This window comes from Schistocerca gregaria, chromosome 5 (genome assembly GCF_023897955.1).
Source record: "Schistocerca gregaria isolate iqSchGreg1 chromosome 5, iqSchGreg1.2, whole genome shotgun sequence".
Taxonomy (NCBI): domain Eukaryota; kingdom Metazoa; phylum Arthropoda; class Insecta; order Orthoptera; family Acrididae; genus Schistocerca; species Schistocerca gregaria.
Window position 1 is genome coordinate 629,033,125 of NC_064924.1, and position 20,535 is coordinate 629,053,659.

The window sequence follows — 20,535 nt, forward strand, 5'->3', positions numbered from 1 at the left end:
TTGAACGACCGGCGTGTGCAACTGCGAACCTTATCGCAGCAGTTCAGCATCTCCAATGGTGCGGTATTCGATATTGTTCATCACACGCTGAAATTTTGTAAAGTTACTGCTCACTGAGTACCTAAGAATCTGACGGACAACCACAATGGCCAGCGAATCATGGCAAGCTTGGCTCACTTACGCCACAAAAGGGCGTGACTTCCTGAAAGGGATCGTCACTGCTAATGAGCCGTGGGCGTATACTAAACGTCCAAAATCAAGCAGGCCTCCATGGAGTAGAAACTTGCTGGTTTCCGTGCACGAAAAAAATTTAAACTGACTCAGTCTGCTAGGAAAGTGCATGGTATGTTACTGGTTGACTTTATAGCCCTCCTACCTTTCCAGCTAATTAGGCTTTTCTATATGAACGTGTAGCTCAAGTCCCTAATCTGTGGGGAAATGGCGTCTACTCCGAAGAACAATACACAACCGAGAGAAGTAGATGAAGTTATAACCGAATCGGCACTGCTAAGTGGTTTAGTAATGACGATTAGAAACAAAGTTCGGTTAACTTTATATATTTTTATTACGTAAACTAGTTTTTAATTGACAGTAGTTGGTCGAAAATTAGGAAAAAAATTTTCAAAGTTTTTATTAATGAAAGGAACCAACGGTCGCCAGTTCCTCACCGGAACAAGAATAATTAAATTGAAACTGAACTTTATAATCGTAAACAATGTTAAGTAAGCGTAGTTATTGGCGTCATGACGTAGGAACAGTATGTATGTATGTGTCTATGGGTTACTGTGCGGTTCGGCCCCTTAAAAACTGTCCACAGGCTGGCCGGCACGCCGGACCTAGAAACTACTCCGCTGGGTGGATTCGTGCCGGGGACCAGCACGCCTTCCCACTCGGGAGGCAGTGCGTTAGAGCGCATGGCTAGTACTTCACACCACATACCTCACTGTAGTCAGATTAATAATCAAATAGCAAACACATACAGCGTATTAAATCAATTTTCAAGGATCAATCAAAGTAAGGCTGTGGACAGAAGCTTTATGTTACGTTACTCATCGTAACACTGACTGTCGTAATTGAGGCAAGTTCAAAAAGATTGTTTGGATCTACTCATTGGTAAGGACTGTCATTTACCTAACAGTTACTCCGATATTTCTTTATAATAATAGTTATAAATTATGCCACAAGCTATAAATTAGAACTGTGCTTTGACATTGAAATTCAGTGTCCAAGTTACATAAAGTTTTACTACCAATTTTTTATTATGAAAGTTACTCTATTTTCAGCAAATGAATTAATACTGGCAATTGCATCAGTCTATTTCTGACATTATTCATACTACAGCCAAAGATTTCATTGTTACGTTATTGTCCAAAAATTGGAAAAATAATGTCTTTATAATCTAATAAATTTATGTTCACTTCATTTTCAGTTCATTTTCTGATTATCTCAGTTCATACAGAGGGATAGGATGGATGCTACTTGATTGATGACTTAGGAAAATTACTTACGTGACAGTATGCACGAAAACAATGTTATTTAGGCAATAAAATTCCAACTACTCTGTTCGGCCTATTACACTTCTAGTTATAAAAAGTCTAAATCTTACTTGACTTTATGATGTCGTTGGTTTGTCGAGTGGCATCATTCAGCGGTAAAATAGGGCACATGTTGATCTTCTTGCCATACTAGTACACAGTACTCTTGACGTCATGTGAATTACTCTTGCTGCATTTATACTGTGCCCAATAAATGCCACAGCTCACCCATATTAAACATCAGACAAACCAATCATTTCAGTTTTCACAGTTCCGCACTTCGGAAACAAACTTTTTTTCTCCGCACTTTTGCATAGCCACAGCGGCGAATACACACAATCAACGCCACCAATCATCTCCTCGCGACTCCGAACTGCTACTTCTTTGGCGAGCTCGCACACCCAGCGATAATGCATTCACAATCTATTACACTCTTTGGCAATATCTTTGCCCTGACTAGGCCAGCGTGTCTACTTACAAAATGTTAACATTCCAAGCGTACTCTCTTTCTTAAATAACAAACAGAATTTGTAAGTTGACAACAGGTTTAAAGAATAATATTCAGCACAACGAATAAAACAAACTTTGCAAAACACGTACAAAATGTATGATCAGCCACAGAGTTTCGGTCTTATAACTTCACTGAACACAGGCCCACTGTGAATGCTGTGGCCTACATTAAAACTTTGGTTAACATGCTTCGTGCCCTTCCTGACAGACACCACTACTTTAATATTGACTGTGTGAGTCTTCTTCATGCTCACGCCCATCTTGCTGCTACTGCTCGTGAGAAAATCGCAAAATTTTGGTGGGAGGTGCTCCAGCATCCACTATACAGTCTGGACCTTGCACCATCGGACTCTCATCTGTTTGGTGCAATGAAGAAACTCCTGACTGGCAAACACTTTGGGACATATACGGAGGTGAAATCCGCAGTTCGCAATTGACTGCATTCCAAGCAAACGGACTTCTACGAATAGGGCAAATTGAAATTGGTACCACGATGGGAGAAATTAGTTGAGAAAGTCGATGACTGTAAAGAAAAGTAGTTAAATGGTGTAAGTTCATTTGTGATTTTTTGTTTTATTATCTATTTTTTTTGGCAGTAAAATTACTATACGTTACTTTCCGTTCTCCCCTCATCGTATTAAGATTACAGTGCAACAAACCAGCGTCTAGCCAACAGGAGAAGAAGCGCCGTAAACGCCTGCCCTACCGTACGAAATGTATGCAAACGTGTGTTTGTTATTATGAAAGTCATATCAGGTGTTCAGATGTTCGTCTTGAGCATTGACACACACTATAAAACGATTGTGAAGAGGCAGTACTGCAGACTGAATGTCGTCTCATCTTAGTAGGGGTCGCGTGTTCGGGAGTCACCTTTCCTTTTAGAGCTTTTGTTTTAATTGTCTCCGAAGATAAAAGTCCAGATGTGTTACGTCTGGAAGCGTGGAGGCTATGTATGTTTCCAGAACGACTGAGCCATGTGTCTCCAAATGTTCTGTTGGGAAGGGCTGTAACTATCTGTGTGGAATGGGTAAAACTACTGTCGTCTTGGTAACACATGAATAGTCTTATGTACAGTGTGATATGTTCCAAAAACTCCAGCATTATGTGTGGTAGGGACTGTCAATGCTTGTTCTTATTTCTAGACCCACCAATTAAACATGAACGGATGTTTCTGGAAAAGCCCGCTTACCAATGGACCAAGACCGTTGTTTAGCCAATTCTACATCTACATTTATACTCCGCAAGCCAGCCAACGGTGTGTGGCGGAGGGCACATTACGTGCCACTGTCATTACCTCCCTTTTATGTTCCAGTCGCTTATGGTTCGCGGGAAGAACGACTGTTTGAAAGCCTCCGTGCGCGCTCAAATCTCTCTAATTTTACATTCGTGATCTACTCGGGAGGTATAAGTAGGGGGATGCAATATATTCGATATATCCAGAAACGCACCCCCTAGAAACCTGACAGCAAGCTAAACCGCAATGGAGAGCGCCTCTCTTGCAGAGTCTCTCAGCCTGCGATGATTTTCAGCTGACCAGTAGTGGACACTGCGAAGATTGATTTGCCTACGATTTCTGAACGATGCTTCATCGCTAAAAGCCGGTCGGAGTGGTCGAGTGGTTCTAGCGCTTCAGTCTGGAACCGCGCGACCGCTACGGTCACAGGTTCGAATCCTGCCTCGTGCATGGATGTGTGTGATGTCCTTAGGTTAGTTAGATTTAAGTAGTTCTAAGTTCTAGGGGACTGATGACCTCAGAAGTTAAGTTCCATAGTGCTCAGAGCCTTCATCGCTAAACAAAAATCTTGCCAGTAAGCATTGCGTCACTTTTCAGTTCTTTACGGTGTTCACACAGACAGATCGTGAGGCACTGGCATACCTCCCAGCGTACAACCACACCGCTACTCTAACAGCCTAACAGTTTGACAATATTCGCCCCAACATAAAACCATTCGTATTTTTCGGACTGTCGAGTGGATTACGAAAGTCTGAATAACTTCTCCAGCAACTTGGCTGATGGCCGCAACAGCAGAGCAAATGCTGGCATGCTTCAAGAAAACAGGTAGAAAGAAGAATCGTATCTCAGGTACATGCTTGCATACATATGATACAGTAGAGCAGATGTTTATAGGACATCTGCCCGTGACAAGAGGGCAGACGTTAGCGCCGCTGTTGCCTTGTTACTATTTGATCAAGCTACACGTACGTTATGGCGTTGAAGTCCTCTTCGATGCATCCAAAAAAACAGACAGAGTGTATAGTTCCCTTAAAATATCGGTCTCATAATTCGACTAAAACCGTAAAAAATTACAGGCATACGTCAGAAAATGCTCCATTTTGCTCCCTATAATTTGGCAAAAATTGAACCTCGACGTTAAGGTGGTGACCAGAACTGAAGGAGGAAAGCAAGATTCGCATGGTAGGTCACTGCTAAGTAGGGTAGCTTGATGCGTTGGACCATACATAGCAAGAGCTGCTGCAGTACAGTACAGAACAGTATGGAAGATAGCAGAAAGAAATACGCAATGAGACGAGAAGAAACGATGCTTTTATTCTAAGACAATGTTGTTGTTGTGGTCTTCAGTCCTGAGACTGGTTTGAAAGAGCACTCCATGCTACTCTATCCTGTGCGACCTGCTTCATCTCCCAGTAACTACTGCAACCTACATCCTTCTGAATCTGCTTAGTGTATTCATCTCTTGGTCTCCCTCTACGATTTTTACCCTCCACGCTGCTCTCCAGTGCTAAATTTGTGATCCCTTGGTGCCTCAGAACATGTCCTCCCAAGCGATCCCTTCTTCTGGTCAAGTTGTGCCACAAACTCCTCTTCTCCCCAACTCTATTCCATACCTCCTCATTAGTTATGTGATCTGCCCATCTAATCTTCAGCATTCTTCTGTAGCACCACATTTCGAAAGTTTCCATTCCCTTCTTGTCTAAACTATTTGTCGTCCATGTTTCACTTCCATACATGGCTATACTCCATAGAAATACTTTCAGAAACGACTTCCTGACATTTAAATCTATACTCGATGTTAACAAATTTCTCTTCTTTAGAAACGTTTTCCTTGCCATTGCCATTGCCAGTCTACATTTTATATCCTCTCTACTTCGCCCACCATCAGTTATTTTGCTCCCCAAATAGCAAAACTCCTTTAGTACTTTAAGCTTCTCATTTCCTAATCTAATTCCCGCACCATCACCCGATTTAATTCGACTGCATTCCATTATCCTCGTTTTGCTTTTGTTGATGTTCATCTTATCTCCTCCTTTCAAGACACTGTCCATCCCGTACAACTGCTCTTCCTAATCCTTTGCTGTCTCTGATAGAACTACAATGTCATCGGCGAACCTCAAAGTTTTTATTTCTTCTCCATGGATTTTAATACCTACTCCGAATTTTTCCTTTGTTTCCTTTACTGCTTGCTCAATATACAGATTGAATTAAATCGGGGAGAGGCTACAACCCTGTCTCACTCCCTTCCCAACCACTACTTCTCTTTCGTGTCCCTCGACTCTTATAACTGCCATCTGTTTTCTGTACAAATTGTAAACAGTCTTTCGCTAACTGTATTTTACCCTTGCCACCTTTAGAATTTGAAAGAGAGTGTGCCAGTCAACATTGTCAAAAGCTTTCTCTAAGTCTAAAAACGCTAGAAACGTATGTTTGCCTTTCCTTAATCTATTTTCTAAGATAAGTCGTAGGGTCAGTATTGCCTCACGTGTTCCAACATTTCTACGGAATCCATACTGATCTTCCCCGAGGTCACGCCATCGTATTAGCACTTAAGAGTTTGAGAACTTATGATTATTCTACCTAACCTGCAGTACTGAAAATTGATTGGAGAAAGGGGCGCAGAATGTACGAGGCGTGTTTTATAAGTTAGCACCGTTTAGAAATTTAAAAAAAAAGACATGGTAAGATATCTCAATAGTTTTATTTTTACATGAAAGCCTGTACCTTAATCTACTTTTCTACGTAATTTCCGTCAATATTGAGGCACGTGCCATAATGTTGTACCTGTTTTTGAATACCCTGCTCAAAACAGTCTGCCGCCTCGCTTGTTAACCACTGCATCACCACTGTTTTGACTTCGTCATCGTCTTTAAGACGCTGACCGCCCAGGTGTTTCTTCAAGTGCAGGAACAGACGGTAGCCGCTGGGCGTAAGATCGGGGCTGTACAGAGGGTGATCTAGAGTTTCCCATCGAAAAGATGTGATGAGATCTTTGGTCTGATTCGCCACATGCAGACGGGCATTGTCTTGTAGCAAAACGATGCCCTTTGCTCAACTTGCCACGTCTTTTGTTCTGAATTGAATGGCGCAGATTGTGCAATGTCTTACAGTAAGCTGGTGCATTGATTGTCTCATTATGAGGCAGAAATTCCACAAGCAGTACACCTTTTCTGTCCCAAAAAACTGTGCACATGATTTTCCCGGGCAGATGCCGCCATTACATGGACTATTGCTTTGACTTTGGTGTGATGTAGGCCACCCGTGTTTCATCGCCTGTAACAATCGGGCTTAAGAAATCATCACTGTTGTCAACATTTTTGGTACCCAACGTGCGCACTATTTTCAGTATTCAAGTGCTCGGTCACAATGCCATATAAAACACTAGGAGAAACATTAGGAAAGTCATCCCGCAATGAGGAAATCGTAAAACATCTGTTTTCTCTCACCTTATTGTCCGCTTCCCGCACCAAACTTTCATTAACCACCAAAGGAAGATCACTCCGTTGTTCGCCATGCACATTTGTGCGGCCATCTTTAAATGCTCTCACCCACTTTCTTGTCCACCCCCGGTAGCTGAGTAGTCAGTGTGACAGGCTGTCAATCCTCAGGGCCCGGGTTCGATTCCCGGCTGGGTTGGTGGAGATTTTCTCCGCTCAGGGACTGGGTGTTGTGTTGTCCTAATCATCATCATTTCATCCCCATTGACACGCAAGTCGCCGAAGTGGCGTCAAATCGAAAGACTTGCACCCGGCGAAAAGTCTACCCAACGGGAGGCCCTAGTCACACGACCCACTTTATTACCATTCCATCACTCATAATGTTTTCTCCGTGAACTGCACAGATCTCAAGATGAATATCCATCGCTTTTAGGCCTTTAGCAATAAGAAATCTGATAACTGCCCGTACTTCACAGTCGGCGGGACTCGCGATTATCGGAGGCATCTTAAACAGCAGTACGCAAAGTAAACAAGGCAGAATCAGACTGTAATGGCGTCAGAGTGCGTAGACAACAGATGTAGGTACCCAGTGCGCATGCGCGGAACGCCGACCGTAGCGCTGCTGACGCGGTGTGGCGAAATGGTACTTACTCAAAAAACACGCCTCGTAATTACCAGAGAAGGGGTAAGAAATGCGACTCAGAGACCAACTACATCACGTAGTTTCCTTTACCTTCGCCGTCCAAGTTCCTCAATTAGTAGCAGTAGAACTGCAATAATCGCGTTAAGATGGGCAGTTTCAGCACTGTCTTGTACACCTAAGCTGCTCTGGGCACGAACACGCTCTGTACGTAAGTAGCCTCAACTATGCGTTTGACCTGCAATTAGCTCCGCGTAAGTATCGAACCGGTCGTTAGCCTCCGCTTCACTTGCGGCGAGTCCTGCTTCTCTCCGGGCCAGCGACAAGGCGTCTGCGGCCGGTGTGGTCGCTTCTCGGCCAGGCCGGAAGACAAAAGGGCCCTGTGTTCGCCTGATGGCCTCCCGCCAAGTTGGAGCCCCGTGCGGCAGGCGCCTGCTGTGAGTCCGCGCCTGTCTGGGCTTCCCTCGTCCGTTCAGTATCACCTGTTCACCTCAGCGTACGGGGTTCATGGTTTTATTTTTTAAATTTCAAAGTAGTGCCCAGATGCCCTTCATGTCGCCACAATCGTCGTTCAACCTAAGGGAGGGAAGTAAAGTGCGCCATCTGTCTTTAAATTGTGTAAACTTTGCCCTGTGTCGTATCGTACGTCAAATGCATGGAGGTAAAAAAAGAGGGGACGTGGCATTACGTCAGAAACTTGAGGCCAATGTCCGCCATATTAACTGGCCGAAACATTAGATTCACCGCATTTATTATGGAGGGATGCTGACTCAGTTTTTCAGGATAGCAAATGGGAAGTTGCGGTACTGAAAATGGCCCAGATCACCAGTGTGTGTGTGTGTGTGTGTGTGTGTGTGTGTGTGTGTAGTGAGTGAAGTGTTATGAAACAATGTGTGTATAGTGTGTGCAGTGACTGATAGTGAGATATGAGTGAACAGTGTGACATTGCATTGTTTAATAAATTATTTGTAAAAAAAAAAGGATTGTATACCAGAAGCAAAATCTAATGATTGTCTCTAATTAGAAGTCTGTAAATATATGTGTACACGAATTAGCTTATTTTAAATTGGTCTAAACTTGTAAATACTTTGACATGTCCTATGTTGTTGTTGTTGTGGTCTTCAGTCCTGAGACTGGTTTGATGCAGCTCTCCATGCTACCCTATCCTGTGCAAGCTTCTTCATCTCCCAGTACCTAATGCAACCTACATCCTTCTGAATCTGCTTAGCTATACCTTTGCAAAAAGAGATCTACTGATGAATAAAGCTACTACTACTAGCTCCCATAGTTCACCGCGGTGGCACTTCCGCGTGACGTCACTCTGACTGTGTCGTATTACTACAGCAAATACGTATTCGGGAAGAGAAAAACGTTCTAAATTGCCTTCCTGACACTATGTTGTTCACGTAAGCTCTCTAATTTTTAGTATTTGAAACAGTTATTCCACGCACACCACAGAAATAATCAACAAGAAGTACTCGTAAACAGTAGTCTGCTAATGTTTTGGGTTACTTAAAATGTCGGCCCCTCTGACTACAAAACAACGCACAGTCTGTAGTGCCACCTCCCTTCTTTTTTTTATCTCCATGGTTACCTGCTTGTGTGTCCTATTATCTGAAGCAGATATCGAGTGACCTGACTAGCATTTGCCTAAACAAGCTTGGAAAATGTAATGTGTGATACATTAAAATTAGTCAAGTCCGAGAGCAAAGTATTTAAAAGCGGAATAAATGATCTAATACTTGCTCACGGAAATGGGACACGTCGCTTTAGTTGTAAGCTACAAAAGTATACACTCTTTACAATAAATGACGAAGTTACAGGGTCGAAAATGTGCCAAAAGAAAATGAGCTTTACACAGATCCAATAACTGTCGCGCCAGATGGATATACATATATAAGGGCAGTGAAATGAAAACGAGACAGCTGCATAAAAAATAAGTAAATTAAATGAAACTGTATGGCTCCAGAGACCTTTTCTCACACACATCAAAAGACAGTTTTGCATCACCTCGGTTCCGAGAGTTACGGAACCTGTACAGAAAATTGGAATAGAAATCAACATAAACATCATTTCCGCCCTTTTTATTGCTCATGAAAACCACACATTGTTTATTGTACCACCATACAGCGAGACCTTCACAGACGGTGGTCCAGATTGCTACACACCATTACCTCTAACACCTAGTAGCACGTCCTCTTGCGTTGATGCATGACTGTATTCGTCGTGGCATACTATCCACAAGCTCATCAAGGCACTTTTGGTGCAGATTATCACTTTTCTCAACGCCAATTCGGCGAAGATCCCTCAGAGTGGTTGGTGGGTCACGTAGCCCATAAGTAGCCCTTTTCAATCTATCCCAAGCATGTTCGATACGGTTCATGTCTGGAGAACACTCTGGCCACTCTAGTCGAGCGATGTCGTTATCCTGAAGGCATTCACAAGATATGCACGACGGGGCCGCGAATTGTCGTCCATGATGACGAATGCCTCGCCAATATGCTGTTGATATGGTTGCGCTATCGGTCGGAGGATGGCATTTACCTATGGTACAGCCGTTACGGCGCCTTCCATGACCACCAGCGGCATACGTCGGCCCCACATAATGCCACCCCAAAACAGGAGGGAACCTCCACCTTGCTGCACTCGCTGGACGGTGTGTCTAAGGCGTTCAACCTGACCGGCATGCCTCCAAACACGTCTCAGAAGGTTGTCAGGTTGAAGGCATATGTAACACTCATCGGTGAAGAGAATGTGATGCCTGTGAGCCGTCCTTTCGGCATGTTGTTGGGCCCGTGCCGCACTGCGTGGTGTGGTGGTCGCAAAGATGGACCTCGCCATGGACGTCGGGACTGAAGTTGCGCATCATGCTGCCTATCTTCCTTCTCGATACTGCAAAAAGACTTGGTAGCATTGTAGCCACTGTACATGATTGCTGGCAGCGGTGGTCACGAGAATGTACAGAATCAAGAAGACCGGACTCCAGACAGGCAAGTGGCACTGCCGAGAGAGAAGAACATGCCGTTCGGCTTATGATTCTTACTGCAACTACAGCATTAATCTGAGTAGCAGCTGGCCCAGTAGAAAAACAATGACTGTTATAAACGGGTTACCCTGACGACAGCACCGAGCCAGACGCCCTGTAGCGTACATTCCATTGAACCCCAACCACCGAAATTTGCGGCTTCTGTGGTATCAAGCGAGAGATCACTGGGAGGCAGGGTGGAGGCCTGTTGCGTTTTCTGATGAAAGCTGGTTCTGGCTCGGTGCCAGTGATGGCCGTCTGTTGGTTAGGAGGTCAGTTGAGGGCCTGCAACCAACCTGCCTGCGCGCTGAGCACACTGGACCTACACCTGGATGCGACTTCGTGTGACAGCAGGGGCACTCTCGCTGTCATCCCACGCATCCTGACTGCAAATCTGCACACGGTCTGGCGACTCGACCTGTTGTGCTCTCATTCAGGAATAGCATACAAGGGGGTGTTTTCCAACAGGATAACGCTTGCCCACATACCACTGTTGTAACCCAATACTCTACAGAGTGTCGCATTGTTGTCTTGGCCTGATCAATCACTAGATCTGTCTCCAGCCGTCGAGCACGTATGGGACATCATCAGATGACAGCTCCAGCGCCATTCACAAGCAGCATTAACTGTCCTTGTATTGACCGACCAAGTCAACAGGCATGATACTCTGTCCCACAGACTGCCATACTGCACCTGTACGACACAACCCACACACATTTGCATGTTTGTGTTCAACATTCTGGTGGTTACATCGGTTGTTAATATATAAGCATTTCACGTTTGCAATAGCTTGTCTCGCGCTTACATTAACCTGTGATCTTCCAATGTTAATCACTTAAATATGTTGCATAGACAAATGTTTAAAAAATGGCTCTGAGCACTATGGGACTTAACTGCTGAGGTCAACAGCCCCCTAGAACTTAGAACTACTTAAACCTAACTAACCTAAGGACACCACACACATCCACGCCCGAGGCAGGTTTCGAACCTGCTTACCGTAGCGGTCTCGCGATTCCAGACTGTAGCGCCTAGAACCACACGGCCTCTCCGGCCTTCCAGACAAATGTTATTTCCGAAGTTTTATTACTCTAGATTACTTTTCGGAGTTGTAATATTTTTCCGACAATACAATAACATGTAGCGTCATTTGCTGTGGAGCTCCACGTTTAACAATATGTGCTGAATGATGTGCTCTGAAATACTAGTGTCTGCACCAGCAATTGTGTTGTCATCAGATCCGCTGTGTGTCCTTTCTCAGAGAGTGGGCAAGCCTCCGAAGTTCTTGTTCCGTGGTAGTGTGCTCACGTTCAACACCTGTTCATGGTTTCACCGTCCTACAACCACTTTTCGTAGATGTTCATGACAATAGGACGGCCAGCCGCGGTGGCGGAGCGGTTCTAGGCGCTCCAGTCCGGAACCGCGCTGCTGCTACGGTCGCAGGTTCGAATCCTGCCTCGGGCATGGATGTGTGTGATGTCCTTAGGTTTAAGTAGTTCTAAGTGTAGGGGACTGGTGACCTGAGATGTTAAGTCCCATAGTGCTCAGAGCCATTTGAACCATTTGACAATACGACGCGGTCAGCCGACCGACTTCACTGTTCCGGAGATGGTCATTTCCAGGTGCGAGCCATAACAATCTGTCGCTTGTCAGACCGCTTTTATAAGTGGATGTCCCCATTAAATAAAACTACTACTGATATATCAAATTTATTTTAAAAAACAAATGGAAACCACACAGCTTAATTCAGAATAGAAGAGAATACATTTCATTTATACACTATGAGGTAATTTACTGAAAATTAAATGTCTTACCTTAGGATTTACTGCAGACATTTTTTTCAGCAGGAAATCTCTTCAATTCCACAGTGAACTTTTTGAAATTTATAGTAAAAACCTGGTTACGAGGGGCGTTTGGACGGTCCGTGTAAAGTCCGAGAGATGGCACCAATGGCGTGTATCAAGGTCATGTTTAGTTAGTAGAATCTTTGGAAAGAACGCACACAATATGGCTGACCATATTGATCTATTTCTTTGTGTTTGGCACTAATGTGAATCAAGGAAGTCGAGTGATTGTTAAAAGCATGGACGAAAAAGAATTTCCTGTGGTGATTAAACATTACTTTATGAAAGGCAAAACACCTCAAGAGGTTAAAGAGAAGCTTGATAAACATTACGGTGACTGTGCACCTTCAATTAGAACAGTTCATAAGTGGTTTCAAAATTTTCGGAGTGGCCTTATGGGCACAAGTAATGCTGAACGTTCTGGACGCCCTGTGCGGGTTACACCTCCAGAAATCATTGATAAAATCCGTGATATGGTGATGGATGACTGAAGAGTGAAGGTGCGTGAGATTGCTAGTGCTGTGGGCATCTCGAATGAACGATTACATAATATTTTGCATAAAGTGAGACTGTTAGTGTTGTGGGCATCTCGAATGAACGGGTACATAGTATTTTGCACAAACATTTGGACATGAGAAAGCTATCCGCAAGATGGGTTCCGCGATTACTCACGCTTGACCAAAAACGGAATCGTGTGAAGTGTTGCAAGGATGGTTTGCAGCTGTTCAGGAAAATCTGCAGAACTTTAAGCGTCGTTTCGTCACTGTGGATGAAACAAGGATACATTACTATACTCTTGAGACCAAAGAACAATCTAAACAATGGGTTACCAAGGGAGAGTCTGCGCCAAAAAAGGCGACTGTCATTTGGGATTCGCATGGGATAATCCTCATCGACTATCTGGAAAAGGGTAAAACTATTACAGGTGCACATTATTCATCGTTACTGGACCGTCTGAAAACCGAGCTGCAAGAAAAACGCCGGCGATTGGACAGCAAAAAAGTCCTTTTCCATCACAATAATGCACCAGCACACACCCCAGCAATTGTGGTCGCAAAATTAATGGAAATAGGAATCCAACTCGATGGCTGGCGGAACAAAGGTTTTATTCAAACGAGGAGGTGATTGCAGCAACTAACAGATATTTTGCAGACTTGGGCAATTTCTATTATTCAGAAGGGATCAGCAAAGTAGAGCAACGTTGGACGAAGTGTATAAGTCTAATAGGAGACTATGTTGAAAAATAAAAAGGGTTTACCCCCAAACACGTAAGTAGTTTTTATTTTTGCACATACTTTTCAAACGCCTCTCGTATAATGAAGATCAGTAGTATGTAAATATGAAACATATACAAAGACGACTGCAACAGTAAACTTCAGTACAGAGCAAGACGATATAATATCAAAACCGTCATTGGATAGCTCTCATTGGTCAATTCCAGCTTCATTTGACCCCTAGAGCCTCTAGTAGTCTGGAATGAACTACGTGGCTTGTTGCCTCTTCTCCCATGTAGCTTTCACACCCGTGGTACACCCTGCCATCTTTTCTAGTGGAGGGTCCGTCTCTCGTGACATCTAGTGGCCAGTTCAGTATTACGCAGGATTGTCTGGATACGTTTGATTAGATAGTCTGTTTGTTTCTATGTACTGCATTCGATTAAACTGCAGACTCTGGATACATATTTGTGAAGCTACGCTCTCTCTCGAGTCGTTCTTAGAACGTGACTTATTTACCGATTTATTCGGCTTATTTCAGGGTGTAAAACTTTGTTTCTCACAGTCGTAGCACGAATAAGACTGCATTCATTCACATACGACCCGCTGACTGATGCTGTGGTGTCTGATAGCATTGTCTGGACCCACCAGAAGCACCATTGTTCGCCTGCCAACACTCCCTTCTTTTAAGGCCGATGTCTTAATTATGGCCGTTTATCACCGGAAAGCGAGCTCCTTCTTGGCAAAGGTACTTTAAACTGAGTCATGTCTCTTCTTAATTTCATAGTTTCTGGACGGCTACAATCGTAGCGAAATTTGTCGTCTGCACGGGCAACGACGCTTACAGCGTATTTCGTACAATTTCTCAGAGGAACCATTTCTTTACGCGCACGTAACAGAATCTCCGAGTTATGGAGATAAATTGCGCCGAGACGAACCTGTAGGAAATGTTTTCTGTTAACTACTTATGAAAAATTTCACTGGGTTTTCGATCATACGAGGGTGAGTCAAATGAAAACCTTAAATTTGTAATAACAAATCGAAATTTCGCGTCATTTTCCTGTAATTTGGTAGGGGTGCTACAAACAGCGTGCAGAATGTCCTGTAGGTGGCAGCATAGTGCAGAAGCACACATAGCGTCACAGTATCAGTATAAAGATGGCCGCCACACTTGAGACTTGCACCAGGGAAGAACAACGTTCTGTTTTTCGGTTTTTGTGTAGTGAAGGTGTGAAACCTATTGAAAGTCATCGACGAATGAAGGTTCAGTACGGTGATGCATGTTTGTCACACATCACCAAGTCTACGAATGCAGTAGGAAGTTCGCAAATGGTGTGAATTCAGTGGAAGATGCTCCTCGTCCATGTCAGGCACAACGAGTTGTGACTCCACAGAACATTGCATCAGTTGAAGCCATGGTGAAGGAAAAACGACGACACTGCAGCATGTTTACAGATTAGTAGTGCGTCAGCACACCACATTGTGCATGATGTGCTCCAGTTTCACAAGGTGTCTGCAAGATGGGTGCCACGGCAACTGACTCCTGAAATGAGAGAACGATGTGTTGATGCTTGTGAAGAACTTCTTTGGCACTTTCAACGAGAAAGCGATGGCTTCCTTGCAAGAATCGTTACTGGGAACAAAACCTGGGTTCAGTTGCAACAATCACAGACCTGCATTTTGAGTGTCTTTCTCATCCACCATACTCAGCAGACCTTGCCCCAAGTGATTTCCATATATTTGGATCACTCAAATGGGAGGAAAGAAGTTCCGTTCTGATGAGGAGGTACGCCACGCGATGAATGAGTGGTTACGCAGACTACCAAAAGAATTTTTTTCTAAAGGAATTTATGCACTTTGTAAGCACAGGAGGACTTGCATTAAGCATGGGGAGATTATGTTGAAAAGTGATACAGCTTTGCACCAGTTCTGCAAAATAAGTAATATTTAAAAAATATTTAAGGTTTTCATTGTACTCACCCTCGTACATTCAGTTTCGAAGTATCACAGAATTATTATTTTGCAAGAACACAAAAACCATTCTGTTTCACACTTTACTACCAGGCTTTGAGGCCCACCAATAAAGAATAGACGACAAATATTGTCTTCTAAATGCGGTATTTCGAAACAAAATAAAGATTTTCTCGCCATGTTTCTCCTGCTGCGCCGGCCAGGGTGGCCGAGCGTTTCTAGGCGCTACAGTCCGGAACCGCGTGACCGCTACGGTCCCAGGTTCGAATCCTGCCTCGGGCATGGATGTGTGTGATCTCTTGAGGTTAGTTAGGTTTATGTAGTTCTAAGTTCTAGGGGGCTGATGACCTCAGAAGTTACGTCCCATAGTGCTCAGAGCCATTTGAACCATTCTCATGCTGCAAATTCACTGGCGTGCCACTTCGATAGCGTCTGTCGCTCTCTTGTTTCCATGTGGCAACACAGATCTTGCATTTCTTGAACGCAAGGGGACAAAAGAACGCACCACTAAGGAATTATCCGACAAAAAAAGATTACAATTTCCGAAATTTGTTCAAGAGAAAGAGCTTCATAAGTCTAGCGACTCAATAATTTATTGGTCCACCTCTGGCCCTTATGCTAGTAGTTATTCAGGTGGCATTGATTGACAAAGTTGTTGGATCTCCATCTTCAAGATATTGTACCACATTCTGTCCAATTGACGCATTAGATTGTCAAAGTCCCGCTATGATTGGAGAGCCCTGCTCATACTGCTCCAAACGTTCTCAAATGGGGGGAGAGATCCGGTGACCCTGCCGGCCAAAGTGGGGTATGGCAAGCACGAGGATAAGCAGGTAGAAACTCTTGTTGTATGTGGGTAGGCTTTATTTTGCTGAAATGTAAACCCAGGATGGTTTTTCATGAAGAGTATAGAATATTGTCGACCTACCTCTGCGTTGCAAGGGTGCCGCGAATGATAACCAAAGCGGTTCTGGTATGCAAAGAGATGGCACCACAGACCATCACTCCTGGTTGTTGGGTCGCCTCCAGACACGTCTTCGGCCTTGAATCTCACTCACTGGAGAAGAACTGTGTTCAGTGATGAGTGTAGCTACTAGCTGAGCCCCGAAGACCAGCGAAGGCGTGTTTGGAGCCACCCTGGACAGCAAGGAATGATGGTGGAGGAGGGGGGGGGGGGGGTTACCATTCCATTTCATAGCAGGACCTCTTTGGTTGTCATCCACGCCACCTTTACAGCACAGCGGTACATAGGCGATATTTTGCGCCCCGTTTCATTTCCCTTCTTGGCAAACCATCCTGGGATTACATTTCAGCAAGACAATGCTCTAAAGGTGGCAGGGGTAAAATACAATACATATTTACAATTATTTGTACAGAAACCAGATGACAGTTATAAGAGTCGAGGGGCATGAAAGGGAAGCAGTGATTGGGAAAGGAGTGAGACAGGCTTGTAGCATCTCCCCAATGTTATTCAATCTGTGTATTGAACAAGCACTAATGGAAACAAAAGAAAAATTCGGAGTAGGTATTAAAATTCATGGAGAAGAAGTAAAAACTTTGAGGTTCACCGATGACATTGTAATTCAGTCAGAGACAGCAAAGGACTTGGAATAGCAGCAAAACGGAATGGACAGCGTCTTGAAAGGAGTATATAAGATGAACATCAACGAAAGCAAAACGAGGATAATGGAATGTAGTCAAATTAAATCGGGTGATGCTGAGGGAATTAGATTAGGAAATGAGACACTTAAAGTAGTAAAGGAGTTTTGCTATTTAGGGAGTAAAATAACTGATGATGGTCGAAGTAGAAAGGATATAAAATGTAGACTGGCAATGGCAAGGAAATCGCTTCTGAAGAAGAGAAATTTGTTAACATCGAGTATAGATTTCAGTGTCAGGAAGTCGTTTCTGAAAGTATTTGTATGGAGTGTAGCCATGTATGGAAGTGAAACACGGACGATAACTAGTTTGGACAAGAAGAGAAAAGAAGCTTTCGACATGTGGTGCTACAGAAGAATGCTGAAGATAAGGTGGGATATCACGTAACTAATGAGGAAGTATTGTATAGGATTGGGGAGAAGAGAAGTTTGTGGCACATCTTGACTAGAAGAAGGGATTGGTTGGTAGGACATGTTTTGAGGCATCAAGGGATCATAAATTTAGCATTGGAGGAAAGCGTGGAGGGTAAAAATCGTAGAGAGAGACCAAGAGATGAATACACTAAACAGGTTCAGAAGGATGTAGGTTCCAGTAAGTACTGGGGGTGAAGAAGCTTGCACAGGATAGAGTAGCATGGGGAGCTGCATCAAACCAGTCTCAGGACTGAAGGCCACAACAACAACAATGCTCGCCCGCACACAGCGAGAGTTTCTACTCCTTAACTTCGTGCTTCCCAAACCCTTCTTTGGCCAGCAAGATCACCGGAATATCTCCTCCATTCATAATGTTTGGAACATTATGGGAGGGGCTCTCTAACTATGTAAGTAGGATGTTTAGGTTTTTATGTTGGTGACGCCACGTACTGCTCTGTATGAAAATCGATGCCTGCGCTGTGTGCAGTCTGTGGCTAGGCGGACTCATTGTTGGGATATTCGCTTGTGTAGTGTTGAGCAGTTGGATGAGAACAGCGGGTAGCGTTGTGCAGTTGGAGGTGAGCCGCCAGCAGTGGTGGATGTGGCGAGAGAGATGCCAGAGTTTTGAGCGGACAATCTGGACAAAATCTTTCATTTGCTAACTATGCCTATCAGTAGTTAGTGTCTTCAGTAGTTAGAATCTTTTATTTAGCTGGCTGTATTGGCGCTCGCTGTATTGCAGTAGTTCGATTAACGAAGATTTTTGTGAGGTAAGTGATTCGTGAAAGGTATAGGTTATTGTTAGTCTGGGCCATCTTTTGTAGGGATTATTGAAAGTCACATTGCGCTGCGCAAAAAATATTGTGTCAGTTTAGTGATGATCAGAATAAGTGAGGAGAGAACTGTCTTGAGTGTGTTGTGTATTACTCAGCTGTTTCTGTATCAAATAACATAAGAGTTTTTCCAGCACTGTCATTCTTAATTTCTCAAAGGGAATGTTTCAACGAGCTCGGGATTTTTTCTGTCTAATACGCCAGTGTGACGGAATTTGGCACGATATGCCTTAGGAAGACAACCAACAATTCTATCAACAACGCCAAGCGGAATAACTGCTTCCATAAGAGCTAGAGGTGGACCAACGCAGTTACTGACTTGCTGAGATTGTGAAGACGTTTTCTTGGATAAGTCATCCAATTTTTCAAAAACTGTAGTCATTTATTTGTCGATACATTTACATCACATCTACAGGTTTCCGTGGCAACGGCCTTGCCGCAGTGGATACAACGGTTCCCGTCAGATCACCGAAGTTAAGCGCTGTTGGGTGTGGCCGGCACTTTGGTGGGTGACCATCCGGGCCGCCATGCGTTGTTGCCATTTTTCGGGGTGCACTCAGCCTGGTGATGACAATTGAGGAGCTACTCGACTGAATAGTAGCGGCTTCGGTCAAGGAAACCATCATAACGACCGGGAGAGCGGTGTGCTGACCACACGCCCCTCCTATCCGCATCCTCAATGAGGATGACACGGCGGTCGGATGGTCCCGGTGGGACTCTTGTGGCCTGAAGACGCAGTGCTTTTACAGGCTTCCGTCCCATTCGGATAATTTCTTCGTGGTGTTGTTGTCCTAGAGTGTATTTTGGTGTTCTATGGTTTACGCGTGTAATCCTCAAGCTGCCAGACACGGAGAGTTCGTAGTATACCAATATCCCTCCCGTCTCCATTTCAATTCCATGCACGGATGGTGGTGCACAAGGAGAAATATTGTCCGAATTTATCTAATTTTAGCATCTTGGTCACCACACGAGATGTAAGTTCAGCAGACAAAGTATTAGTCATCCCGTTAATAGAGCACACTGGTCGCTTTGGATCGCAGCGATGCATTTTATCTGTTGGTAACGTGACCACCACCGCTGAGGTAAGGCATGGCAGAGAAGTGGTGTTTGTGGGCCAATCGGTTATATGGAATCACTGCAGTAATAAATGAGAGTGCAGGACGGTGTTCGCAGGATTCTCCCAGTCGCTCAGAGGGCTGCCGTCGTACTCTGCGAAGGCATTTTGTTGATGTCGTTTAGCGTCCTCTGGGTGCAATTTTTTTACTTATAAATGCATAATACAATCTTAAGGGTGTACAATGATGATCTAAACTCACTTTTGTAATTTCTTTGTTCTTTCCTCGGAAAAAAAATCCTGAATATCGGTTCCAAAACCGAGCATCATCCTGATCCACGCCTTCAGTGATACCACTCACTATTTATGTGTTGCAGCCTTTTTCTGAAATTACAGAGATTACTCTGGGGAATTAAGGTTTTTCCAAACGTGACAAATTTTTGCAAGATACAACATGGCCATGTACAGAGGAAAAAACATCGACTGAAATTTAAAGGCTTTGCGATTGAGAAAATCATGTCAATATTGTATCTAATCGTCCAGCCACCCGAATTGCCGTGCGTGTTTTGTTTCAAATATTTCATCTTTGCGTCAATGCTTTAATTTCTGTTTCTATCAATATTTGCAAACTTTTCTGAGATTTTGCCCAAAAGCTACGCAGTTTCGTTCGTGAAATGCTTAACAGTTTCTTGACAAGCTTCCACTGCTGCCAGCTCATCCATATCAGTATTTGTATCTTAGGTATTTTTAGCTAAAACTTCATTTTCCTCGATACAAATTTTCTTAACTTTATTTATCTGACCTGATTCTACATCCAGAACTTGTTTTCTAAAAGATCAAACTGTTCATCTGATCGTTTGTGTTCTGGCTCTATTAAATGTTCCTTTTTCAGTTCCACGGTCCAATTATTGGTTCACAATCACGGTTTTTTTCACTTCATTGTTGAAACTATCAATTTTACTCGCCAAGCTGTTTTTTAACGTGTCAGTTTTACAACTTAAACTCTTAATTAGATCACTCATCATTCCGGCGACTTCATTATTCATTCTCGACCTTTTCATTTCTTTCCGCGACGTAATTATAAAGATCATTGAATTTTTACTGCATAAACGATATTATCTGTTGCTCTAATCGATGTAATGTTTACATAAAATTGTTTCACTTTTTCT

At 43.7% G+C, this 20,535-nt stretch overlaps 1 pseudogene; it reads left to right on the forward strand.

Moving 5' to 3' along the window:
* The first annotated feature begins 18,735 nt into the window (after positions 1 to 18,735).
* LOC126274522 (5S ribosomal RNA) lies at positions 18,736 to 18,853 on the forward strand (annotated as a pseudogene).
* The last annotated feature ends 1,682 nt before the right edge of the window (positions 18,854 to 20,535 follow it).